The 26,176-nt window shown below is 41.3% G+C and overlaps 1 long non-coding RNA gene across 1 annotated transcript; it reads right to left on the reverse strand.

Annotated features, from left to right (window-relative positions):
• Positions 1-23,884: 23,884 nt before the first annotated feature.
• Positions 23,885-26,153, reverse strand: LOC106014423 (uncharacterized). The gene is made up of 3 exons (XR_005262878.2): positions 25,975-26,153; positions 25,731-25,889; positions 23,885-24,170 (listed from the first exon to the last, which is right to left on the reverse strand). It is a non-coding gene; the product is annotated as an uncharacterized lncRNA (long non-coding RNA).
• Positions 26,154-26,176: the final 23 nt, after the last annotated feature.

A 26,176-nucleotide genomic window follows, 5' to 3' on the forward strand; every position in this document is an offset into this window, starting at 1 on the left:
AAAAAATTAAATCTCTGACAAGCAGTGCCTACTGTTTGCAGCTGACACAGAAACTTTTTTTTTTCTTTTTTCTGCTGTTATAATACAATTATCCTCTATGTAGTTCTGCTATGGGAAAATTTGATACAAATGATGATTGCTCATGCAGTGTATTTTTTGGCACTTTGTTTTTGAGCTGCAATGAATTGCATGCTACTGTTTTGACATCTTTCCAGACTGTAGATTCTGCTGTGTTTCTTGGGAGCCTGGGAAATTACCTAGAAATGAAACTTGTTGCTGGTGATTTCATTTATACAAGCAAGTTGCTGAAGCAATTGCTTTGGTACTTCCTCTTCTGGCTTCAGAGCTGAAAGTCTGATTTGAAAAATTGTTTGCTTGCTATTTTTCCATGTGCGAGAAATGCCAATTGGGAAGTAAACATAATTGCACTTTGCTTTTCTTTGGCTCTTTAATTATTAGTAATACACAGTATTTTCATGACATTTTCATTTTTAGAGCACTGCAGAATTGTGGCCATATGTTCTGTGCTAGTTTACACCTATGCCAACTTCACTGCAAGGTTGCTAAAATGACTTATGGGAGTAAATCAGTTCCATATTTCACCTGACGTCATTGATCGGTTCCAGAAGCTTTTGAGTATAAGGTATCCCAACCTCCCTTCACACCCAGGGAAAGTAACTCAACTCAGAGGGAAAAGTTGGGTCCATTGGGACACAAAATTTTGGGTCCAAAAATTGAGTGGAAGAAGGAAGGGAGGGGGGGGATTAAGAAGCAAAATGCTTGAGGAAAAAGTTACACTCCATTAGGAGATAATTTTTCATAGACAGCAAATTACGTGGATCCTTTTAATATTTTTTTAAGCAAACATCTTTTTCTGCACTTCTGCAAGTGAAAGGAAGATGCAGAAATTGCTATGCGTGTTGATATTTAAATTAAATCCCTAATTTAAGCAGAAGTTCTGGTTGGAACTCATTCCAAATTTAATATGATATAATCTAATTGACTTCAAACACCTGCTTGTGTCAAAGCTGGTCTGTTTAAAGAGTAAAAATAACAAAAAGTAAAAAACACTTCTAGCACATACTGGAGATGTTAATGGAAGATATTATTATTGGAGCGAGCCCGTTCCTATTTAATTCCAATAAAGATGCTTGTAATTCTGTAAAGCTCAGAGGAGATTACTATAAAATAACATAGCAAGATTGCTATTCTTAAATCAGAAAAAGGAGAAAGGAGAAAATTAATTTAATGTAGACAGATGAAACTGAATGGAAGAAATAATTGAAATTAAAAGGTGAAACAAAAGAGGTTTAGTCCAAAAGTGAAGAGAGAGGATACACAGCGTAAAATGAAAGCTTCACTGTAAAATACATGCATGGAAAGTAAGAATGGAAATGGGTAAAAGAAAAATAACTAGGAATATCCACAATGGATGAAAGACACCATTGAATATAGAAAAGGATTTCCATTCTCTGTGTCAAGCTGGGACCTGATTTCATAGCATGTTAACAGTCAGCTGATCAGAAGTATTTTCTCTGCTCTTAAGAATACTGTTAACAGTTAAAAGCATATCTAAGCAAATGCGTACAAACATTAAAAGCATATGCTAAAATTACTCACTGAGGAAGGATGTCCTTGATTTCAAATTCTGAGGTTTTTTATTAGGGTTATGCATTAGCTAACTCTTAGACAAGCAGAAAATGGATAGTAACAAAAGGAAAAAAAAAAAAAACTGCACAAATGAAGAAATCAAAAAGAACACTTGTTGGCTGTGTTCTTCAGAGCTGGTAAGAACAAAATCCATCAGTTTCAGCAAGCTTTAGGTCAAAGTCTGTGTTTGGATGGATATGGCGTGCAATTTCACAATGTACTTATATTCATTCTAAGTACATTTTGTGATCATGAAAGATTTGTAATAAACCTTTCTTGTCACAAGAACCGTGACAACTTGAAACTCAAGGTCTATTTAAACTGGAAAAAAAGTTAGGCAGTCCAGGGAATGGAAGTGAATTTGTTCTCCAGGTAAAACACTTATCTCACTGCCTCCACTCTTAAAATTGCCAATATAAAGGGTGAAAAAAAACACTACTGGGGAGCTAGCACTACTGAGGGCATGTGGTAGAAGGTTTAAAACAGAAGGAAGTAGTTGTTTTTTCTCAGTGCATAATTACATTGCAGAACTGCTTGCCTTGTGGAAGCCAAAGGTTTAAAAAAGGTTAGACAAAGTAAGTAATGGAAATCAGAAAGTCCCCAAACCCCTGATTCTCAGACATACCAGGCAAGAGAATCTGTACACACATTATATTTTCACACACATTCGAACTTGAATCATCCTCACCTCTGGGAAAGGAACAGTTTTATGAAGCAGCCCCTAAACCTCTGCAGTTATATATAAACACAACCTGAAGTTTGGGTCAGCTTGTCTTAAAGCATCAACCTAAAATCTGGCATGTCAGGAGGTGGAAATGAGCACTGATTGGCCCCTTCTGTGGGACACTGAGATTTAGTGGTGTGGTCAGGGTAGGAGGTGACTGTAGAAGGGAGCTACAGGGGGCTCCTGGATTCTGAACTAGCTAATCTCTAGTACAAACTAGAGCCACTTGATTGCTACCAACTGTCCAAAGCTTTATTTTCTGAGTTTTTGAATAGCAATCTGATAACTGAGAAGCTATCTTACTTCTCAGTTATCAGCTGGAAGGGTCATAAAACTTATGATTACTTGATCCAGCTAGGTGAAAGCAAAGAATAAATTAAGCAGTATAGATTTATGAAAGTAGAATAATATGCAGCAGAATTAAGCAAAGAATTGTAGAGATAATATTTAAGAATCATAGAATTGAACAGGTCCTGCAAAAACTTGCATGAGGGTAGATGTTTGCCCACTTTCTCTGGGGGAGATAGGTAAAGAAGCAATACCTCCAAGTCTTTCAGCAGGAGGGCCAACAACTGAATCAGTGGAGTATCATTCCAGTTTGGAATGATACTTAAACTCTTCTAAATCTCCTTTAAAACTAGAAATGAAATAATAATAATAATAACAAAATAAACAGTAGAGATCAATGCTAGAATGTCAAAGAGTGAACTAATGCTCTTGGTCTTTTATATCCTAAACTGTGTGATAGCAGTAGTAACTTATTGTTCTGGTCTTTGTAGCTTCCTCCCATCTGGTCTTCTATTTCTGAGAGATTTTTCTGTTCAGCTCTTTTATTAGGTCTCCCTGGCAAGGCAGGTGGCTGCTTGCGCCCCACTTGTTTCACGCTGGAAATAAAATCAAATCACAAGAGGCTACAGAAATAAGTGGCTCACATTTTCACTCTGCTAAAATAAACATTAACTCTGAGCCTTCAGATGTTTTCAGGCGTTCTGACCCAGAATTCATCTGGCACTTGAAATAAACTATTAACTATTAACCAGTAGATGGAAGCTGGTATGGTCACAGTCTGAGATCAGCTATTGCCTTGGAGCAAAATGACTTGTGACCTTGACAAACTAAGTTTCTGATAGCAGATATATATATATATATATATATATATATATATATAACATATATAAAATACCCTCTTCATTATCCATAGACTGTTTGTGCATGTTAACTGCATTAATATAATATAGTCACAAATGTAGTGGTAGAAGTAACAGTTCAACAGTGTGTACTGAGGGAGTAACAGTCTAGCCTTCAGTTTTGATAATGTCTATACAAATTAACAGAACAGCTTTCTAGCCTTCCTCACAATGGAAACTGTCCCACAAAGGGTCCTGTACCATAGGTACCAGCATGAACCAGGCTGCTTAAATTTTTGAATGTTTTTGAATGACTTTAATAAGATTGGCTATATGAGGTTATCAAAAATACAGGATAAGTCAGGGGCCAAGCCAGGCGAATATAGTAGGGGTTTTATTAATTTCTGTTGTGCATTTTTTCCTTTGAGAGTGTGTGTTTCACTTCTGAACTCCCAGATGTTTTTGTTTAAAATGCACAGCAAGATATTAATTTGGAATGAGATAAAAATTTGCACATGATACTGTAGTTTCAGGGTTGAATGTTCCAGGTCATTTCCTTGACACCTTTTCCAGTAAGTGAGAAGAAGGAAAAAATGCTTTCCATGTGACCCAAATTATGTCAGAGAGAGGAAAGCTGAGTCAATATATCTTTACCCCTTACTACTTCTAGCAGAAGTCTGTGGGTGGCAATTATGATAGTGTGAACTACTTGGAGCTGCAGTCGTGAATTTGGCTGCAATGTAGGCATACCCATAGAGGCGTTTCTATTTTGGCTAAGAAAGTGAGGATTTCAATGTGTTGCATCAACTTCCTCCCTCTGACTAAGAACATTTTTTTATCCGAAGCTGAAAGCATGAGCTCTCCACTCACACATGCCACCCCCGGTAGATGGCTTACAATTCATACACAGGGTTTTGTCCAAAGTCATGGGAGTCCGGTGACCGTGGCCCTTACATCCTTGGTGGTGATGTGAAATGCTCTTTCTGCACTTCTGAGGGATTTGTAGTGGCTGCCCTTTGTGCTAATTTGCAACATGAATTGGTGCATAGTCCCACACATGGGGGACTTTACATGGGGGTTTTGTGAATTTGTCTTGTCCTGTCCTGAAACACAAACTGGTCCAAGCACAGGTGGACATTGAGGATATGGCTGCGTTATGGGGCATGGGAGCATCTCGCTATTGCTGAATTTGGATGCTTAAGATTTCTTGTCCTGATTTCAAGCTTGAAACACCATACATGCCCTTTTTCTGTCCTTTTTCCCATGTATAAGAAAACTTGATGTTCAGACAGGAGGACCACAAAGCAAAGGTTTTCCACAGCAAACCTGGACAGGTGCCTTTATCTGGACAAGTAGGGAAATCAAGACTGCAGGTGACACCATGGAGTACAGAAACACCAGCAGTACTGGCACAGCCTACGCTGGGGGAATTACTTCTGAAACAAGCTCCTACAAAGAAAAAAAAGTGATTACCACTTCTCTTAGACATCATTTTTCAAAAATCACCTCTGTCAAACATGTAGTATTTGTTATCTGCTTTACATGTGTATCTGTGTTACAAAATAGGATAAAACATGTTGCATGAATACTTGGGGCACGTGTGGTCACAGAGAAGTTTAAACGATGATTTCTGGAGGTGACTACTGCTGGCCATGAGGGCACCTGGGCAGTTGGTGCCAGGGGAAGCAGCATAAGGACGCGTTGTAATAAAAACCGAAGCCCTGGGTCCCTGCCCTCCGGGGTTGGGATTTCTCTTTGGGGCTTTCCGCAGGAGCAGGAGCGGGGCTGGGCTGCTGTTCCAGCCCAGGCACCGCGAGGTGGCAGCAGGCATTCTCCTATGGGCTCCTGCGCTCCTGCCAAGGCAGTGCTCAGGCTTTTTTCGTTCCTTATCGGTAATTCTTAATTAATAATCGAGGGCTTGCTCCTCCGGCAGCGTCCCGCGGGGGTCGCAGCGCGGGATGCTCTGTCTGATGCTCCAGGGCTCTGCTCTGCTGGACCCTTCCTTCTTTCCAGCCTTGGTTTTATTAATATGAGTGCAGGTTTCCTGACTTCAGAGCAGATGTACCAGCGGAATCGAGACAAGTTCCCCTTGAGCCTGGAGCAAATTAGACAGGTCAAAGGGCTGAGTGTGAGTGAATGCAGAGGAGACGGTCCATAGGTGTGTTCACTGGACATCTATCTGCTCAGCAGCACGATTCATGTGTGTTTTTGCTGGGGTCACCTGGAACAAGTGTTTTATTTATTGCTCACTCATTTGAGTGTGCCAATAAACTGCCTTCAGAATCCCAATGGTTCTCGGTGGTACCATGGGGGACAGCCAAGCTGCCCACACTTTTCTGATGCTCTTTTTGTAGACTCACTTGTAAGCATGACACCAAATATAAATGGCTTTGGGGAAATTCGTGGTGCACCTGTGACCTTGTGCAGGGCCCTCGCAATAAGCCCGTTTGTCTCACTTTGATGGAATCCAGCCTGGAGGCTGAAGGGCTTTCCACCACTCCTGCAAGCCCGTGTGCTTGGAGTGCTGAGCTAACAGGAAAGCGAGTGAGGAGAAGTGGGACAGACCCACTGCTGGATGCAAACCTACAGAGTCAGATCTGACCTCCGAAAAGCCCATGACTGCTAGCTAGCCATTCAGTTAAGGGAAAAGCATGTGCCATGACCCAAGACGAGAGGTGGCCAGCCCCACAGGCACAGGGCTCGAAGCTTGGGAAGCCCCCTGGCTCCACGGACCCAGGAGACTGGCTGCCTCTAAGTATTGGGTACTTTTAACCCCCCTCGCCCAACCCAATGACAGCATCATGGAGCTGCAGGAACACCATGGCAAGTAGGGACCAGTTTTTATCCTATTTGGGTACAGCTCTGCTACCACCACTCTGAATATGAATGACCCCATCCATGAATTAAAGAGAAAGCTTATCACAACAAGGAATACGTAGTGAAGATTTATGATTGAGATTGCTCAGGTTGTCCACCCTCTGTAAAAGCTCTGCTGATAAGATCTTTGAGGGTACTGTGGTGGAGATGGAGAGCTTTTTCCCCTGGATAGTCACAGCGGGAGCCCACAGACCATTTGTATTGCTGTCACACTGTGCTGACATGCTCTGGATATTGCTGCTCTTGTTCCCTGTCACAGGCCAGAGTCAACCACTGTAATAATCACGAATGGCCATGAACTTAGGAAGGAAAAGGTTTAGGGGCCACTGCCAAATTGGGAAACAAAGGAGGGCGTAGGGTTTTTTAGACCATAGATAAAAAGGTCATTTGATTCATTATTTCCCAGAATAGCCTGGTACCATTAATCAGAAAAGTACCATTAAGGCAGCAATAGGAATAACCAGCCCAGTGGAAATGACTTCTCATGGCCTCTGAACTGGAAGAAGCTCTGTTCAGCTAATGCCAAAGGATCAGTCCCAGACCCCACCACCAGCAGCTCAGGTGTGTGCACAAGCATCCAGAGGCAGCCACCACAGGCTCGTGGTTGTCATGACAGCACGAGGACTGTTGGTTTTTGGGATTTGGGGACCATCTTGAGACCCCTCTTCACACCCCTTCTAAATGGATGCTACACTGAAGAGAGCCGAGTGCAAGATCCCTTGGGTTTCATGCAGGATGCCAACAGCCACCTCTGTGCTTATGGCACTGCAATGAGAGGATTTCCATCCTTCAATCTTTTTTTGCCTTGCTTTTACAGCAAGTTCTCTGTTACGGAGTACTCTTCCCGGGGATACTTTACATAAAAAAGCAATAGAAATGTCATTGCACTCAGAAAATGTTCGCGTGTGCAGTCAGACGCTGTTAAGATCACACTCACTTTTCTGGGAAACTTGTTTGCTATTTGTTTCTGACAAGCATAGAGACTGACAGCATCCCTTAAAGATGCAAAAACGAATAATTTCCTTTAAAGCACACACTGTTCCTCACTTCTGGCACTGTTTGTGGCTTTGGGAAGAGGAACTCTGCCCTATTCCCCTGCATTGTTACCCTATGCAGCCTGTGGGAATGGGCAGGCATCCTGAAATAGGCTGCTGGGACCAAAAGGCATCATGAGCTCCCAGATACTCTGCCAGCAATCAGTGTTTTTTATTCACCTCTACATCCCCCATTCCCAAATTGTGATTTATATTCATGCACGCTATCAGTGCATATGGAGTAACAAAATGCCCATACTTTTTGTTTCCTCACCTACCTAGGAAATTACCTTCTGACTGGATCAAGTACTCTGACAGCATGAAAAAAATACTGCCATCTGCATGTTAAGTAAGCATATAAACAATTCTGAGTTAGCCATGGTTGAAATATCCTTGTGTCTTAACCCAAACCAGAATGCGTAACTTGCATGGCAAAAGTCAAAATAAAGAAAGAGCAATTGGAAGCAAAAATAAGCTCCAGATCTCCTTTGACGCAAACTGTGGTGCTGAGAGTTTTAGGTGTTTTTTTCCCCCCCATCTTTAATTAAGTTTAATGGTCATGTGTGGTTTCTCAAACGTATTTTAATGGTGTATGTTACTCTGGCTGAGTAAAAACTTCTCCACAGCTGCTCCAGGGCTCTGCCAGCTCTGGGCATGGGAGCAGCACTTGCAAAGTGAGCATTACTCTGTTATCTGCGGTTAGTTTGAAATGCTTTTCCCAGCAGTGAGGCATCTTCTTTTTGATTTATCAGTGACACTGCATGTAAAGGGGTTATTAAAAAGAAGAGCCACTTTTACTTCTGCTGCGTTAAAGTGCAGGACAGGAAAAATCATTGCTTTCCAAACAATCTTAAGACATTAAAGGAAATAACTGAAAATGTTAGAGAAAGGAGATTCTTAATCAGATACTTTGCTTTACTTGAGGTTTGGATGTAGCCGGAAGTGTAGTGGATTTAACTGAACACAGGCTCAAGACTGCTTTGTAATAGTAATACCGTGCGCTCTTATAAGACATTAGAAATAAAGAAATAAAGTGACTAGAAGAAAAGTTGACTTTCAACCAGATGGAGTCTGACACCATTTTCAGTACTGTAAATGCTTATACAACCTGAATAATTTTGATGCAGCAACTACAGAAATTCTGAAAGTTAAGTAACTTTTATGTGGGGCGTTTTGAAGCCAGTAGAGTTACATCTATATGACAATCAAAACATCTCTGAAGTCTGGATGAAATTAAATTTTCCATGAGCTTTTGGGAAATTACAAAACAAGATTTGTTTTTTCCATAATGACATGGGATAATTGAACTTTTTAAGCCTGGAGCCAGGGTATGTCTTTTAGCAGTGGTGTATATAGCACAATAATATTCCATTGGTTTGTATTCTGACAATCAACTGCACATACTCCAATTGCAATAAATAAAATAAAATAAAATAAAAAAAAATAAAAAAAAATAAAATAAAATAAAATAAAAAAAAAATAAAATAAAATAAAATAAAATAAAATAAAATAAAATAAAATAAAATAAATCACAGAATCACAAAATGGTTTGGGTTGGAAGGTACCTTAAAGATCACCTATATCCAAGCCCCTGCCATGGGCAGGGACACCTCCCACCAGCCCAGGTTGCCCAAAGCCCCATCCAGCCTGGCCTTGGACACCTCTAGAGTTGGGGCATCCACAGCTTCTCTGAGAAACCTGTGCCAGTGCCTCACCACCCTCACAGTAAAGAATTTCCTCCTAAAATCTAATCTAAACCTAGCTTCTTTCAGTTTAAAACCATTTCCCCTTGTGCTATCACTACAATCCCTCACCAAGAGTCCCTCCCCAGCTTTTCTGTAGCCCCCTTTAGGTACTGGAAGGCAGCTGTAAGGCCTCCCTGGATCCTTCTCTTCTCCAGGCTGAACAACCCCAACTCCCTCAGCCTGTCTTCATGGGAGAGGGTGCTTCAGCCCCTGATCATGCTTGTGGCCCTCCTCTGCACTCATTCTAATATATCAATAGCAAGTTCAGGATAAACAAAAAATAATAAATAATTCAGGATAACTGTTTTTACTCGGATACCTAAAATTAGATCATCAGATTTGTAGGGCTAATGAGACAGACTCTATTAAAAACATGATCCATCAGGCCAAATTTATAGCTGTCAAGTCAGTATTCTGTAAGAGACTCTGGATGATTATTTCTAGTTATTTCTAGTTTTGTAGTTTTGGTCTTCTTGATCACTAGACTAATAGAAATTCATATGTTCATTGAAGAATAAAAGTGATGAGCTTCAAAATTGTTTTCTTTGAAAACTGTAGAGCAAAGATACAGGGGGAAGGAAAAAAAAAAGGCAAAAAATAAAAATAAAAATAAAAGCTCTGTGTATTTCTCTAATAAGGGAATTCTGATCCAGAATAGATAATCTCTTTTTACATAATCATGAGTGGGGCTGTAACAGAAAAAAATGACCCCAATGTAAACCATGTACATTAATCAAAGTGTGTGCAACCTGAGCTGCTAAAGGAGTAGCAGAGAGCTGCAGCAGGCAAAACGTGTTGTAATTCAGACTGATCAAAAGAAACTGTTGTATGTCTGCTCAGCCAAATCATACATGTCACTTTCCGAAGGCAAAATGAAGTAATGATATTGTAACTAACATATTTAATTTGTTTTTCATTTATCTTATACTTGTCCGTCTTCCAAACAGCTTGTTAAATCTCCCAGAGCTACATATATAACAAATTTTTGATAGCTGAAGTTACAGATTCACTTATGCATCTGAGTGGGGTGGGTTCCAGAACATCTCTATTAATTTTAGCAGGAACAGTTCCCTGCAGTATTTTTTTTTTGCTCTGCTGAACACTCCTAATTTTGATTCATTCAGCTGGCATTTTGAGCTGAAGGCAAAAAAAAAAAAAATAAGAAAGGGTTATTGCAAAGTCTTCATTAACTCATTGGGAATATGCCTGCCTGATCAAAACCTTAGGATTGGCTTTCTTCTTTGTTATTCATATTCCTTCACCATTTCATCTCTCAGTTCATGTCTCCAATAAGGAGAATAATACAGCCCTGATCTTCAAAACTTTGTTCCACAGTCTCTAGTGAAATTTGCTGAAACACACGAACTCATGATTTGCTGAAACAAACAAATGATGATTATATTCCTTAAATTTTACTTGCAGTTTGTTTCCAAGTTTTGAAGAATGGAAATGTGTAAAAAGAATGGATAAGATAAAGACCCTGTCTTTAACGGGATTGAAGCGAGGCTGAGAGTGTGTCAAACCAAGTTAGACCAACTGCTCTCATCTTTGTGAGCAATGTAGTAGTTCTAGCACAAGTTAGCCCACACCGAGACCTTCTCCACTCGATTCCAGTAGCCAGTTTGGAGGAGAGGTGAGTGAAACTGCTTCTGCATGGTGTGGGAAGATTACTGGTGATAGACTCTCTCCCACCTCTTTGTGGTTTCACAAGGTGGAGAAGGCAACAATGAGCACCCTCAGGCTGTGTCCACATTACAGGAATCGTTCCCCGTTACACTGACCCCTCCAAACACATAATACTGGATATACTGGATTGTCTGTGTTTGGTCATGCTTCTCCACCAAACCGTTTTAGGCATGTGTTCTGGAAAACCCGAAGCATTTATTCCGTAGTCCCTCAGCTTTCCAAGGAATGAAGAACAGATTTTTTTCCTGGCTCACTTAATTGCATCCGGACACTTCCTAGAAAGTGTAAAAAGAAGCTTCTGTGTCCCCAGCCAACCTCACAGGACCACCTGGCCAGTGCAACTGTTCAGTGAATAAGATCCCCTGTGCAGTTCTGCTGAGCTTCTGTTACCACCAGCCCATTAAAAAAAAAAAAAAAAAAGGCAGATGATGAACCTATGCAAAAGTCCAGAGAAAGTTTTAAAGCTGGAATAAGATTTTTACCATGACTTTGTGTTACCTTAAGGGTTATTTTCTTTTTCCTCTGTGGCAGTATTGCACTATGGTGTGTTTTACTTGCTGGGGTTGCACATTAGGGGTTACATTTTGTATGCCATTGGCCAAATGTTCAAGCCAGCATACCCATGATGGCATGCTCATAGCCTTTTTTCAGGCTCTTATATGTCAAGAGGTATAAAGCTTGAGCAACTGCGACCAGCTGCACTCCCATCCTACTCCATGGACACCAAAAAATGCAGAACCTGCAACTTAGCAAATGGATGTATTCCAGGGATTTGAATGAAGAAACTGGATCCTCCTTCACTCTAAGAGACACTTGAACAGCACAACACTGTCAGAAGATTTTGCAGCATAGCTTGGTAAAGTGAAATCTGAGAAAAATAGTTGCTAATCTCCAACCTGAAATAATGTTTCAGAACTATAACATTTTGCTAATTAAATATACACGTTTTTTTAAGGTACTTGGCTAGTTCTTTTTAAATCTGTTGGATGACAGTACACTTGAAACTTTTCCAGGTACTGTTCACTGGAACAATTCAGATTTAAACTCATTCCAGACTGATACTATTATCCCTTGCTTCCTTTCTCCTGCAGGTTTTGATTAATGACAGAACTGTTCCTCCCATCCCGTGGTTTTCAAGTTTCCTTTACAGCCTGTTGTGTGAAAGTTCAGCCAGTAAATTATTTGCGTGGTTTTCTTCATCCCTTATTTTATTCATTTATTACCAAAAGAAAAGACACAAAATTAGTCAGAACTCATCCTCATGAAAGATGTCCATTTGCCCTCAAATCATAACCATCTAAAGAGTTCATCATTCTCAATATTTGCTAATAATTATTCTCAGTAATAAGAATAGGTTGGCTGGTATTTCTCTGGAAATTCTTTAGAGCAAATGAAGTGTTAGTATTTCTGTTCAGGATAATGCAAAAAAATAAAATATCTATAACTTAACTGGTATTTCTAGGGCTAGAGTTAGGCAGGGCTAGAGTTTCATCTCAGCATGGCCTATGTGAGATGATCACTTGTGGGTATTTTATAACAAGTCAGTTGTTACCACTCCTTGATGAAAGCCATCCAGTCCTGATGGTTACTGCAAATGTCTATCCCAAGTCCTTCTGACACTTACTTGTATGCCTTCGGAATCATATTCTACTTCTGTTGCCTGTAAAGAGGTATGTCCAGTACAGCAAACATTAAATTATTGCCACCAACCTTTGAGAGCAAAAGTCTGAGCTAGTACCCTACTGTGCTAGTTCTCTTTAAACATAATGGAAGGAAACAGAGGACTTTTCTCTCAATTGCCTAACTTTTCACAGGTCTTCATTCCTTCATTTTAGGATTACACCTATCACCTTTGATGGTACGTTTGCTTGGTCATTGATTATAAAAGGAGCCTACAATGAAAATCTGAGGTTAAAAACTTTACTTTTTGACACCTAAATTAAAGCGAATGAGTTCTCTTCTTACCTTTAACCATAAGAAATGTACCTCACAAGAGGTCTGGGACATGTACACAAGAAAAGACACTTGATGTAAGTTCAAGTCTGATTGTGTCTACTATCAAAAATGTAGATTGGTGTGTCCATATTTCCTCACAAGGCATCTGTGGAGAAGGGACTTGGTAAGGACACTACAGTCAACAAAAAAATGTCCTGTCCATCCAAACCCCTGCAGAGAAATAACAGCATAATCAAGCACATACTTGAAGTGAAGTGTTTCGGTTCAGACTTTATTGTAGCTAAAATGTGGATGAATTGGGTTTGCCAACGTGACCTATCGGCTAGAGTAGCCCAGACAGAAGAAGAAATTCTGTTCTCCTCGGCATAGAGAAGGAGCAGACAGCTGCTGAATGGTTGTAGTCTAAATCACCATGGCTATTTGGTCCAGTGCAGGTGAGTCAGAGACCTAAAATGCCAACACTTCATGGCACTGTTCATGAACTTTGCTTGGAAAGAGCTTAGGCAATGATCCAAAGAATATAGTTCAACAAGGGGTCAAAATGCAAAGCCTCAACAAAGAAGAACAAAAATCTCTCTTGTACAGATCTTTGAAACCCTAAATAACAGTTTTCCTTTTTCCTTAAAAAGCATCAAATCTTCTTACATCTTGACAAAGTTGCAAAAGGCATTGCTTCTTCAGCAATACTACCTACAGGTTTGGACCAAGACCAAAGCTCTTTCTGTGCTGAACACTTGATAGTACTCGGTACTTATTCCAGCAAGCTCACCTCACCCACACTCCAGGGAGCTAACTTCAGTCCAGAACATGCACAGATACATTCATGAAGTATTCATAGCCATAGCTATTAAGCATAACTGAGAGATCCAAGTGATGTGACACAAAACACTGTTGCAAGAATTCTGGGTAAGAACACGCTGTTGAACATGTATATATGCAGTTGCCTAGGAGGACAACTTTGGGTCTACAAATTCTTAACCTTGAATTTTGAGCATATCAACACCTTCCCACCCACTCTGGAAATTTATTTGCATGCTTGAAGTTAGACAGCTCATAAAATCACAAAGTATCCCAGATTGGAAGGGACCCACAAAGACCATCAAGTCGAACTCCTGGCTCCACACAGGACCAAAAAAAATCAAGCCCTATGTCTAAGAGTGCTGTCCAAATGCTCCTTGAACTCCAGTGGGCTCGGTGCCATGACCACTGCCTTGGGGACCCTGTCCCAGTGCCTGACCACCCTCTTAGTAAATGCATATGCCCATGTAGGTTCTGTCATGGTAAAGTGACTGAGATGGAATGGAAATAAGCAATGAAATACATCCCCGCTTGCTTTTGTGTTGATGGTAAATAGAGTTCCCATCTCCCCGTTTCTCCCTTTCATGTAAAGGATGATTTTAGCAAACTGCATGAGCACATTCACACCAACACAGAATGACATGCATGTACTGTGTGTTGGAAAGAAAGCATTTCACAGAATTAGAAAGCCACCATCTGTACATTTGCATTTTCAGTACTTGCAGACTGTCTTATGGCTTTCTGCTTAAAGCCTCCAGCAAGACAGGTACCATTCTGAATGCTGGTTACAGCCCTGGAAAGGTTTCTCCTAGCTGGATGCTCACTTAACTACAATCACAGACCCAGATGCTCTTTAAATTTCTTTACAGTGAGTGTTTTCCAGTGCTGCTGTTTTAACTCAACTGTCTGTCACACTTACTAGTCACAGGCTTTATCTGTTTCCTCTCAGAGACCTCATAGTTCAGCTGCCATGGAACCAGAGACTCCTCACCCCTACAGAGATTCTTCAGCTGGCCCTTGCCCACAGATCCAAGCTTGTGAAAATTTGGGTGTTTTATTTTCTCACTTCTGCCACCTGTGAGACAAAGAGACACACAGGCTTTGCAGGCACTCCAAAAATCATTTCTTTTTGTTTTAACTGAAGAAATATTTGAAGAACCATGTAAAAGCTAAACACCAAGAGCTGTTCTTCAATCGTTATTTTCAGATGATGTGGCACAGATTCAAGAATGGATAAAGAAAGGATGAGGAGAAGCCCTCCCATGAATAAAGACACAAAATCAGTTCATAAACACAAAAACTGGACCATTTTCAAAAAAGTCAGGTGCACAGTAAGTGGAAGCTGTTCCGAGTCTCTCGCTTATACAGCAGCCAGCAGATGTTGTACATCCATGTCTGAGCAACCAGCTGTCTTCTCATCAGTAATAAGTGTTCAGCTGACATTAAAGGGACAGACAGCATTAAAACTGAGAGCTCAGAAACCTGAGCAGCTTTTCTGAAGTTCACCGTGCCTGTAAATTATTGCACACACTGCTATTTTCCTGGAAAAAAAAAAATAAATAAATATTGGTGAACATTTTAAAAATGAGAAGAATTGTGAGAAGACCAGACACAGACCCATGAACAACTCAGTAGAGACATATAAGTATTCTCAAGAAATAAATGGGGAAAACACATATGAAAACAACATCAGAACATTTTAAGAGGTTATTATAAGATACAGGAACTAGACAGAAGTGGCTGCCAAAGGCCTTTGAACACAATCCTATTACCTTCTTCCCCCTCTTGGATTTTCTGATCTGCTTTGTAAAATAGTTGCAGATTTGCATACCATGTCTGACAGCTCAAAAAATACAACCACCTTTACATAACAAACATAAGAAGAGGGTATTTGGTAGGATATGTCATAGATTAAGTTTTTGGTATAATTTGTCATAGATTAAAGAGCATCTGGATCCAGATACACACTCTTTCTATACCCTGATCATATACTAGGGGGAAGGCCAGGTGGTTGTGCTCTTTTTCCTCCCCAGAGTCTCTTTTCTATCCAAGGAAAATCTAGATACATGAGAATTGAGGGGGCAATGATGTAGGTCAACAGATCCCTCAATGTGCACAATCAGTGTCTAGCAACCCAGGATATACCTTGGAGTACACATGACCCACCATTTTGATATCAAGGTCAAGAAAAATTGAAGTCTTATCTTAAAGGACTTACAATCTGATCTTAGAAAATGTAAATGCCTATCTATTTTCAAGGGATGAAGTGAACCACTCTCTGGATTCAGTCATTCAGAGCTGAATGAGTAGATTGACTTTTAGATGAATATCTTTTAAATTACAAGAGTTAGCTGAAAGGAATTTCACTGTAAGTGATGTTTGTTTCAAAACTTACTTTATTCTATATTGGGGAGAGGGAGAATTTTGCAGTTGGAAAATGGTATCTCCAAAAATGATCCAACTGTTTCCAGTATTTCCTTTAGCAGAAAGATTCCAACCCTCAGGTTTTATTCTATTACAAAACAGGAAAAGTTCCAAGCTTGCAGAAATACCAAGAGCTCAGCAACTCCACTTCTAACCTGTGCTAAGGATAACAGAAATGATTCTCAGATGAGCAGACAAAAGTTATTGAGAAAGGCTGAGGTGAAGTGAGCAGCTTCAAAGGCAGATACCTTCCAGGGATAAAGGGCTATAGTGCAAGAGGTGCTGAGTTTCCTTCACTCTTCTGTCCTGATAGCAAAAATATAGCAACTATACTGATGACCTTGGTCATTAGGTGTACTTAAGGAAAATAATATATAGACAATTACTTTTCAGTGCAGTTTCCAAAATATTTACCTAACTTTACTTGCAAGACCTTTGTCACATTTACCTTATCCCACACTCCTCAAAATCACCTGTGCGGTCCCAGAGATAATCAGTGCACAAGCTAGAGAGCCAGAAATTTAGAGGCTTCCTCTCTTTCTTCCCCCAGTCTGCATCTTAGAGACTTGCTGAGCTAAAGGTTGCATCCTTACAACTTCTGTCCATCATTAGTTTCTTGTTTCCTCTCCATCAGCTTATATTTGAACCCCAATTTATTCTTTGCTCTTTTCTCTCATGAAATATATCCTTGTCTTCATTTTCAAGGACCTTCCTACCATGCTTGGTACTTCCTCCTATTCAGCCATCACATATGGGAGAAGAGTGCCATAAACATGTATACAGTGAACACACCTTGCTTTTCAAAGCTTTCAAGCAAAGATCTTAAAACAATTCTGCTACAGGTATGTTGTAAGTATTGTCACCCCCGTGCTGACCCATAAGGAATTATTGAGTCTCTGCATCTTCCTGTCTGCTTGTTGCCTGGTATACTTGGATTGAACATTTTTCTGGGATCCTGTCCTTTTTACACAGTTCTTAATACAACAGGGTCTTGATCAGTAAGTAGGGCTTCTAGCACACCAGTAATTACAGATAAGAATTCTGACCAAAAAATAAAATAAAAATAAATAAAAATAAAATCCAAAACCAAAAGCAGCAAGTTTTACTGTTTTTCTGGTATTGCAGTATCTGTCTTTAACAAGCTTTTTGCTCGAGTGAGCAGATAGGAAGGCTCACTTCCTCTCAACATTAGGCAAAAATTACCTGCAAGATTTAAGTGTAGTTTAGACAGAAGGAACTCAAAATGAAGTTCAACCTGGAGGTGATGCCCAAGTTATAAATCTGATCAACAGGCAGAAGAATTGCACTGTCAATAATGATTACAAAGGGCACAGGAGAAAGGAAATCTTTTGTTGAGTGAACAGCAGAGCACGGTGATATATGTGGGTTACAGGAGAGGAATCACTTCTCTTTCAGTAGTTCTTGGTTAAAAGAGAGAGCAAAGGAAGGAGAAGATTCATAGCACTGCCACTTCCTGGGCTGCTCAAAGTTTGCATTAACAGCGGGCTGTCTGTATGTGTCCAGGCCCAGAAAATTCATCTCCGGGGGGGGACTTGATGACAACTAATTGAACAGCGTGCTGCTGCGTGTTGAAGGTGATCCTGCAGTCCCTAAAATCCAGAACCGACAGCTACTGCTTTTGTGGAGAAAAGCTTCTGTGGCACGCTGCCAAAGGACAACGAGAGTCTTTCAGAAGCAGATTTTTGCCCAGAGCAGATGGAAGTAACAGCCTTTAGTTGCAAACAGAAGCCTAACAACAGCAAGGAAGGACATGACTGTGTAGAAACAGTGGCACAGACAAAGCTGATAATGTTTTTAAAGCCAATGCGCAGCAGGAACACCTTGGGAAGGGAATGGGCAATGACCAGCGGGGGACCAAAAGCTTCTTCATGAAGTGCAAGTCAGTTGTCTGTGTGTATATCCTCTTCTGCATGAACATACAGTATTTCCAGAAATGCTCTGTACTCCTCTTCTGCTGTGAAAATCCATTAGTAGTTAAATTCTTGTACTCCTTGTGCAATATATCACAGAGATTTGTAATCTGTTAGCAAAGGCAGCAAATGAATAGATAAGAATAAGCTGTGATAATGTCACTGTAGGTTTCTTTGGGCTGTTCGTTTGTTTGTTTGTTTGATTGAATGATTGTTTTTTACCTTTTAGGCTGAGCAGAGAGTAAGATAAAAGAGAAATACATGAGACTGCCCTTTCTCTTGTAAGAAGAGTGAGCTTATACATGTTAGTGCTGGAACTATGAAATTTGTTTCTACTCTCCCCTACCATATGTACTCCATACCTATATGGTGCCAGGGTTGTGTGCCACATCTTTTCAGTTAATATTGTTTACTGCAGATTAAAGTGGCTGCATATCTGGACACCCTTATCAAACAGCCCTGACTCCTACAGCTCCAGCCCAGAGCCACATCAGTCAGCCTGGCTGAGAGACTCTGAACAGAAGAAGCCCTTGAGCTTTCCAGGGGCAGCTGATGCCATGTTTACCCCTTCCTGTGTTTGCCATGTAAACCAAGCAAATAAACGAGCAGCTTTTGGGACATGCCCTTTTGGGACATTCAAGGAGGCCTGCGCTGAAGGATGCATTACACTCAGCTGTCCCAACCATCTGGCGTGCTCCTGTGTGGGCAAAAGGGTACATAATTTCCCCTTGCCAACACAGTTACCAGAGGGCTGCATGTGGCTCCTCTGGCTTCAGGGAGCCCAGAATATCCTCAGGTACCCTAGGTATCTGGGTAAGTGCCAAATAGACTTGACAAAGTTTAAGAAGTACCGTAGCAGCAGCAGGAGCGGATCTTTGACTGACTGGCCTGGAAGATGTCTAATTTAGGATGAGCTCAGTAGCTCTCCAGGCCCCAATAACTCTAAGGACTTGATCTCCATTCCTTGAAATGGAAGTTTAGGTATGTGGCTCACAGGCAGTTACCTACATTTAATAGCTAAATTTAGAGGTCTACAATCTGGAGCTGAATTACACTCCATATTTCCCGTCACAGCTCATGACCTGGCAAAAATACTCAGCCAGAAGCATCTTCTGAAACTATTTGACCTCCTTTATTTCCACTTTTTCCGCAACTCTGAAGCAGTCCTCACACACCTCCACAATTAGGTCATCCTTGTCACTTTGACCTCCAATTCTGAGTCTTTTTACTCACACTGAATAGGCTAAGAGGCTTTGTAACAGACTTTGGAAGCCCAGGAAAAAAAAAAGTCTGTATCTCCAGACTGTGCACACATGAGATGTTCATAGGCTAATGCATCAATAGGCATCCTTTGTATCTTTGAGATCACAGAATCACTGGAGAGTAGTTAACATTATTCTTATGGTGGGTAAAAGAGCCTGAGAGGCCTTCTGCCCTCAAGAAAATTACTGGTGAGTTCTGGCTCAACAGGACAGAAACCAGGAAGGGAGAAGGGCACAGAAACAGGGTACCTCTGAAGAGGGTTAGAGGAAGCACATGCAGAAAGCATGCACTCGGCAGAAGAACTAATAACCTCAAGCATCTGTTAAACCTGATAAACAGTATTTTTTCTCCCATCAAATATTTACCAGAATGATAATACTCTTCAGTGGTTTTTATCTGGAAATAACGTGATGCTTCTGAAAGGTGACTGTGTCACTTGTGTCATCACGATGAATTGCAACGGGTCAGCAGCTTTAATTAGCACAGGAATGGGAGGAAAGACCTGAGGTCTCAAACTTGACCCACAGGTATCAGGAGTGGAGTTAGGCCCAAACCGATGGCTCTCCTTTTTTCCTCAGTGAATTTGATAAAGCTGCTTCTGAACCTGATAACCACCGGGTGGATTAAGACTCTGTGTGCACAGCTGCAAATGAAAGGCATCAGATTTTATCTCAAAAGAATAGCATTCAGTTTGCTGATTTTCCTAACTGCAAACTCCCATCTGCTGTGAAGCATTACAAAAGACCTCTCACAGGAAACAAACAAACAAACAAAAAGCAAAACACAAGAGTGATTAATTTTTCTTTCCAGTGCTTTCCCTCCCCACTCCATAATTTCTTTGTAGAGACAGTTCTGAATGCCTGAGCAGAACGGGCAGCCTGTTAAAGTCCTTTTTAGGTTGTTGCAACCTTATAAAATCAGGCTGTTTCAGTTGCCAGAATAGATGCAGGACCAGTTACCAGAGGCTGCCGGGAGGTGACTTTTTGTCTGTGCAAGGGGAATCTTTCTGCTTCTTCTGACAGATGAACTGATAAGTGGCTGGATGGGGAATGCGAGCAGCAACGGTGGAAGGCATAAGCTTGCCATACCAATATATCTCAGAGACCAGATGGAATTTTTACTGAGAAAAATGTGTTTTTTATTGCTCCCTGGGAGTGGATCAAATAAGTTCAGCAATAATCTGCTTTCCGTATAATGGGAGGAAGCCTTCATGGCCACTTGGAAAGCAGTGCCTTAAAAGACTTTTTTTACAGCAGGTAACTCACCATCTGACAACTGGGACGAAGGCAGCTTGCAGACTATTTCTTTGGCCCTCTTCTGTGGCCTGCAGAAATGGCCCACCTGTGGCACATGCAGTGTATTGTATGAAAATGCACATCAGTCCTGTGAAAGTGTGTGAGCCTTGGCGCCCAGCCGCAGCGCCCGCTGCGCTGCAAGGTGTTCCCTCACATTCAGTGTAGTGCTGGGATCCACTTTCCAAAGGATATATAAATAAATAAATATATATATATATATATATCCAAAAGAAGTACAAATGCAGAGCAGGGAACAAACTGTGCACTGCAGTGAGGCAGCAATACTCAGCAGAAAAGAAGGAGGGTGGGGATGCAAAAGGTAGGGGCTCTAGACAGAGGAAGTGGGATGTGTAATTAAAGAAGGGAGAAGGTAAAAGGTCTTGGGGGCCTTATTTGCAGAGTGGAGGGAATTAAAAAGGGCTTTTAGCCCTCTTCCTTTTTAAGGAGGAGAGAGTGGGTTTGAAGAGATGTATTAAGTATGATAGGAGTTCACCTGACATTGCAGACAAGATGATAAATGATGGTATTGGCAATTATTTGAGCTCTGCATCCCTAGCTGAGATCTAGCTTCAGCATCCCAAGACATTCTGACCATTACCACCTGTTTTTTGCTGCGTGCACCCCATGTTTTCCTGCCATCAGGGTCCTGCCTGGGTGGATTTTGGTTAAGTGTGGGCTGTTTATGCTGTACTCCTTGCAGCTGGAGCCATTTCTTCCATGGGGAGTGTCTGAACAGAAGGTCAAAGTGGACAGCCTCAGTGTGTGGCAGGAGAAGCTGGAGCCAGCTGGCAGTATGGCCATTGAGGGAAAGGGCTGAGTGGGCAGGCACAGGGGGAGAGGAAAGGCTCTGGAGCTGGGCAACACCGTTGGGTGGCCTCAGGCAGCAAGTGTGGGCATGCAGAGACCTCTCTCCTTTACTTACTGAGAGCAAAAATAAAATTAATAATCTTATTTCAACCTGTGATCAAGGCCAATTTTGGTGGAAAGCATTGGAATACAGTGGGAAAGCACAATGCAGGGAGGGTAGTTGGTAAGGAGTGATGACCCTGGAATGGGGCAGGGGCTTTGTGAGCTGCCTGATCGCTTCTAATGTGAACCCAGAGGCAGCAGCAGCAGCTCACGGGCTGAGCAGCTACCCACCTCCCTTCCTCTCCAGCCATACATCAGCTTTCTGGACACCTGACGTTTGTCAGCCCTAGTTCTGGGGAACCATCTTTCAACACTCTCCTTCCCACATTTACACGCAAAATTCCTGCCCCCCCTGGTCTTTGCTGCGCCCTCATTAACTACTCTTTGTGCAAATGTACTAGCAGAAGAGCACTGTTCACTGACACAGTACACTTTCCTAGGAAAGGCGTTAATGATAGTGAAGGGCAGAAAATGGAAATGTGTTTTTGCAAAGTTGATTTTACTTCACAGGAAGGGATGTGCTTCTCCATGGAAAACCATCAGCCAAATGAAGTAATTTAAAATTTCCATGGGTTAATTGGGGCTCATCTGTCAGAAACAGGCACTGTTTTAATTATCATGATAGATCTAAAGTAATAAAATTCCCCTCCTATCCCAACTTCCTAATACAGCTATGGTTATATTTGTATGAAAGTGCTTTATGCTGGGATAGTTATTCCCATATAGCAAGGAAAATCATCGCTCTGATATGTTGTCTTTATAGCCACAGTTACATGCACCCTACAACTTTCGCCCTATTTTGGCTTTTATTTTTAAATGACCTTCCCTTCCCCCAGTAGGATTAATTATACCAATAAAACTCATAGAGCTGGCCTCAGCATTGAGAAAATGATTTTTTGCTAGCCATGCATTTATACAGCTGTGGCAACTAGAGAGTGAAATAATACACATCCATATATGCTAGGATGCTGTAATCAAATTCAGGTACACGTGTTAAATTATAATACTTGTATACTGAAGAGAAGACTTACTGAGGACTGGAGTATATTTTTCATGTATGAGATCTCAGGAATATGTAACCTGAAGAGCTCTTATAGGGAGAAAAGAGAACTGCAGCTTTTCCCTTTGAGCAACAAGATTATGCGGAGCTCTAGAAGCAGCTGGAGGCAAAGACATCAGCCATGGCATGCAGCAATCTGAGATTGACAACAAATGCAAGGTTTAGGGCATTATGCGGAAAGCTACTACAAAGTCTCCAGAAACACCTGGGGACACCACTAAATTTGATATACTGGATGTGTGAGATGACTAGCAATATATTACAGGGAAAAAAAATGGAAAGCGAGGTACGTGAAAGAGGAACCTTTCAGTGTTCAAATCCCTTTGTGGATATAGCTTGTAGTCTTCTTCTAGCAGTTATGTTCACTCTGTGTTTCCCGCGCTGAAGTGAAATGTGTCAGTTAAAGTAAAACCAATTTATACTTTACAAATCTGTCCATCATTTTGAGAATCTGTGTCTCTCTTAAAGGCGCAGAAAACTGTGTTTTGTGCAAGGGGTTTACTTTCATGTATGTACAATATTGAAGCTAAGCTATCAGGCTCAGTCTGAAGAAGAGATGTTAGGAGGAAATTCTTCACTCAGAGGGTGGTGAGGCACTGGCACAGGTTGCCCAAAGAAGCTGTGGATGCCCCATCCTTGGAGGTGTTGTTCAAAAGCAGGTTGGACAGACAAGGCCCTGAGCAATCTGATCTTAGTGGGAGGTGTCCTGGCCCATGGCAGGGGGGTTGGAACTGGGTGAGTTTTAAGGTCTCTTCCAACCCAAACCTACCCTCTTTTACTTTAAAACCATTCCCCCTTGTCCTATTGCTGCACTCCCTGAAAAAGAGTCCCTTCCCAGCTTTCCTGTAGTCCCCTTTAGGAACTGGAAGACCACTGTAAAGTCTTCCCGGAGCCTTCTCTTCTCCAGACTGAACAACCCCAACTCCTTCAGCCTATCTTCATAGGAGAGGTGCTCCAGGCCCTGATCATCTTCATGGCTCTCCTCTGGACTTGTTCTTACACTCCTGCGCTCTCCCTGTGCTGGGGGCCCCAGAGCTGAATGCAGGCGCCCAGGTGGGGTCTCACAAAAGAAAGGCAGGGGGGGGAGAATCACCTTCCTCAACCTGCTTGCTGGTCATGCTGCTTTTGATGCAGCCCAGATACAGTTGGCTTTCAGGGCTGCAGGTGCACATTGACAGCTCCTGCTGAGTCAGTTAACTGATCATAACACCTGCAGAATTGGCCCCTTATTTCTTTATCGTAACACCTACAGCACTGCTGCCTTCTCTATTACTACTGTCAATTCCAACCCCTAATTTAACAAGGTAAACATTCAGATGAAATAAAGACTTTTGACTTTTTCACCTTTTTCATGATGAAAAATGCTTTCACATTCCCATTCCAACAAAAAAAAAAATATCTTAGGTCATATTTTATGGGCAGCTCCAAGCTACTTACTACTTCTGAATTCTTCCATTCCCTCACTCCACACAATTAAACCTTCTGTTGCAATTATTAACATGGATATGCTTTTCTGACCTAAAGCGGTGATTGCAATACAGGTTGACATTTATTTGAATGGAGAATGCAATCAAAGGATGTTGCAAGCTCTGCTGTTGCCACCTGCTGTCCACGTTCACCTTGGATTGGCTTGGGTAGGCAGGATCACAGGATCCAAGTGAATGGCGAGGACTGAGTGGGCACAAAGTGACCTGAAAAAGAAAGCAGTTGTGAATGGAGATTCAGCAGGAGCCTGCAGATGAGAACAATGGTCCAGAGTGATCGCTATCTGGGGGTCTCTACATCTAGCTTACCGCCCATATTTCACCCCATCTCTGTATATACATTCTGTTCCCAGCAACCAACTGCTTTCAGCAACCACGGCCACCTACTACTAAGTAACACTTCCAATTGCTTGTCTGCTTTGGCAGGAGTAGGAAATTCTCAGGTAGGCCAATGATGTCCAGCTTTTCTTTGCAGTAATAATTTGCACTAATGAGAAAGCTATGTTGCGGTGACAGTGCAGCTACAAAAGGGATAAAATGCTGGAAATGAAAGCTGACATCAAGAGCTAGGGGCCAGCAACAGAGAAACCAGCAATGAAGCAAGAAGGATTTTAGTCCAAAGTATGAAAGGGAAGTTTGCACAGTCATTCCCTTCCTTCATGTGAGAGATGAACAAGCAGACAAATGGACAGACCTGTCAGAAAATGGAACTCAGTAAAAAAAAGCACAGTATTTACCCAAAGAAATCAGTGCCTTTTGCAGTTGCATTTTCTCTCTGTTGGGCATGTGAACTCTCACCTCATCTACCTTTTATCTTCTGTAGTTCTATAAATGGCTCTTTTTTCCTGCCTCATCCCCCAGTTAAGTAACAGTCCTGATGCTAGGCTCAGAGATGGCACTAGTAGTTGTGGATTCACACTGTACAATGTATGGAAATAGCAGCCAGTACAATACCAAAATAATGTAACTAGAGTTAGATGCAGAGTAATAGAGTGTTTGAAGAGTGGCAATGTGTTTTGCTCAACGGTTTTACACTCGTGTTTGCTAACATACAGTTAAGTATGGTGAGGCTGGATTAATTGATGTTAAGGGTTGTGTATAACAGCCTGAACAAGTTCGGCATACAGGAAGCACATAGTACAACATTTAGGTTTTCTTTTCCACTTTGAGAATTGGGTCCCAGAAACATCACTGATTCCAAAAAAAACTAGTGAGGGTTCTACAACATCAGAACTTACTCTGCTACAAAGGAAACCAGAGAAGCCAGTGAAGAACAACATTACAATTCTATCTTTCTCCTTTTCTCTTTTTTTTTTTTTTGGGCACAAAACATGTTTTTAGTGGAGCTAGAAATACTTGATGGGATCAAAAAAGACATCTGCATTGTTCGTTTCCCCCTCTTTCCCAGACATTAAATCAGTCCTGGTGTTACAGGAAATCTACTTTGTCTTCATCCTTCCAGTGGGAATCAAAATGTGTGTAAGAAATGTGGTGTTCAACAGTCTGGTAATTCTTTTGGGGGCTAGAATTCATGTGAAAGCTAAACGTGATCTGCCATTGAACCTACCTTTTAGGTCGTGGCACAGTCAAATAACCAAAGGATAAAAAGCATTACTTGTGCTGACTGAATACAAGGCAAGTTTCACTGGCCTGGTATTAGTTTTAAAATCATATCAGATACCAGGACCTATAGAAGAATAACTTTTCAGCAAACAAATTAAAACTTGACAGTGCACTTGTCAGGCATCCAAGTTTCTGCTTCGGTACCTGTGTTACTGTCCAATCTGGATTATTAAAAGCCCAGCTCGTCTGTCTTGCAATTTGCAGGCAGCATGGCTTTTTAAAATGATGCCTCCAAAGCTGAAGGGCACAAATCATTTGTTTGGGTTTGGTCCAGGCAAATATAGCAGATTGTTTGTCCACATCCTGTGTGTAAAGAAAAAAATATGTAAAAGACAATGTTGTCTGTCTTCATCCTAGCAAAATATTGATCGAGACGTTGACATCTTACTTCTAATTAGGCCAGAAGCTCTTCTGAGCTAACAACAGTCTTGCTGGGAATACCCAGAAGTGTAGGGCAGGAATTAGGACTATTTTGAGCTTTAAGGTTTCAGGTATCTTGTGCCTAAAAATTTCGTTTTTTCTTGTATTTTGATGTATTGCGCTGACTATGTAGGTGCTGTAGGACCAGAGATGAACACTAGTGGGTATTT

This window comes from Anas platyrhynchos, chromosome 1 (genome assembly GCF_047663525.1).
Source record: "Anas platyrhynchos isolate ZD024472 breed Pekin duck chromosome 1, IASCAAS_PekinDuck_T2T, whole genome shotgun sequence".
Taxonomy (NCBI): Eukaryota; Metazoa; Chordata; class Aves; order Anseriformes; family Anatidae; genus Anas; species Anas platyrhynchos.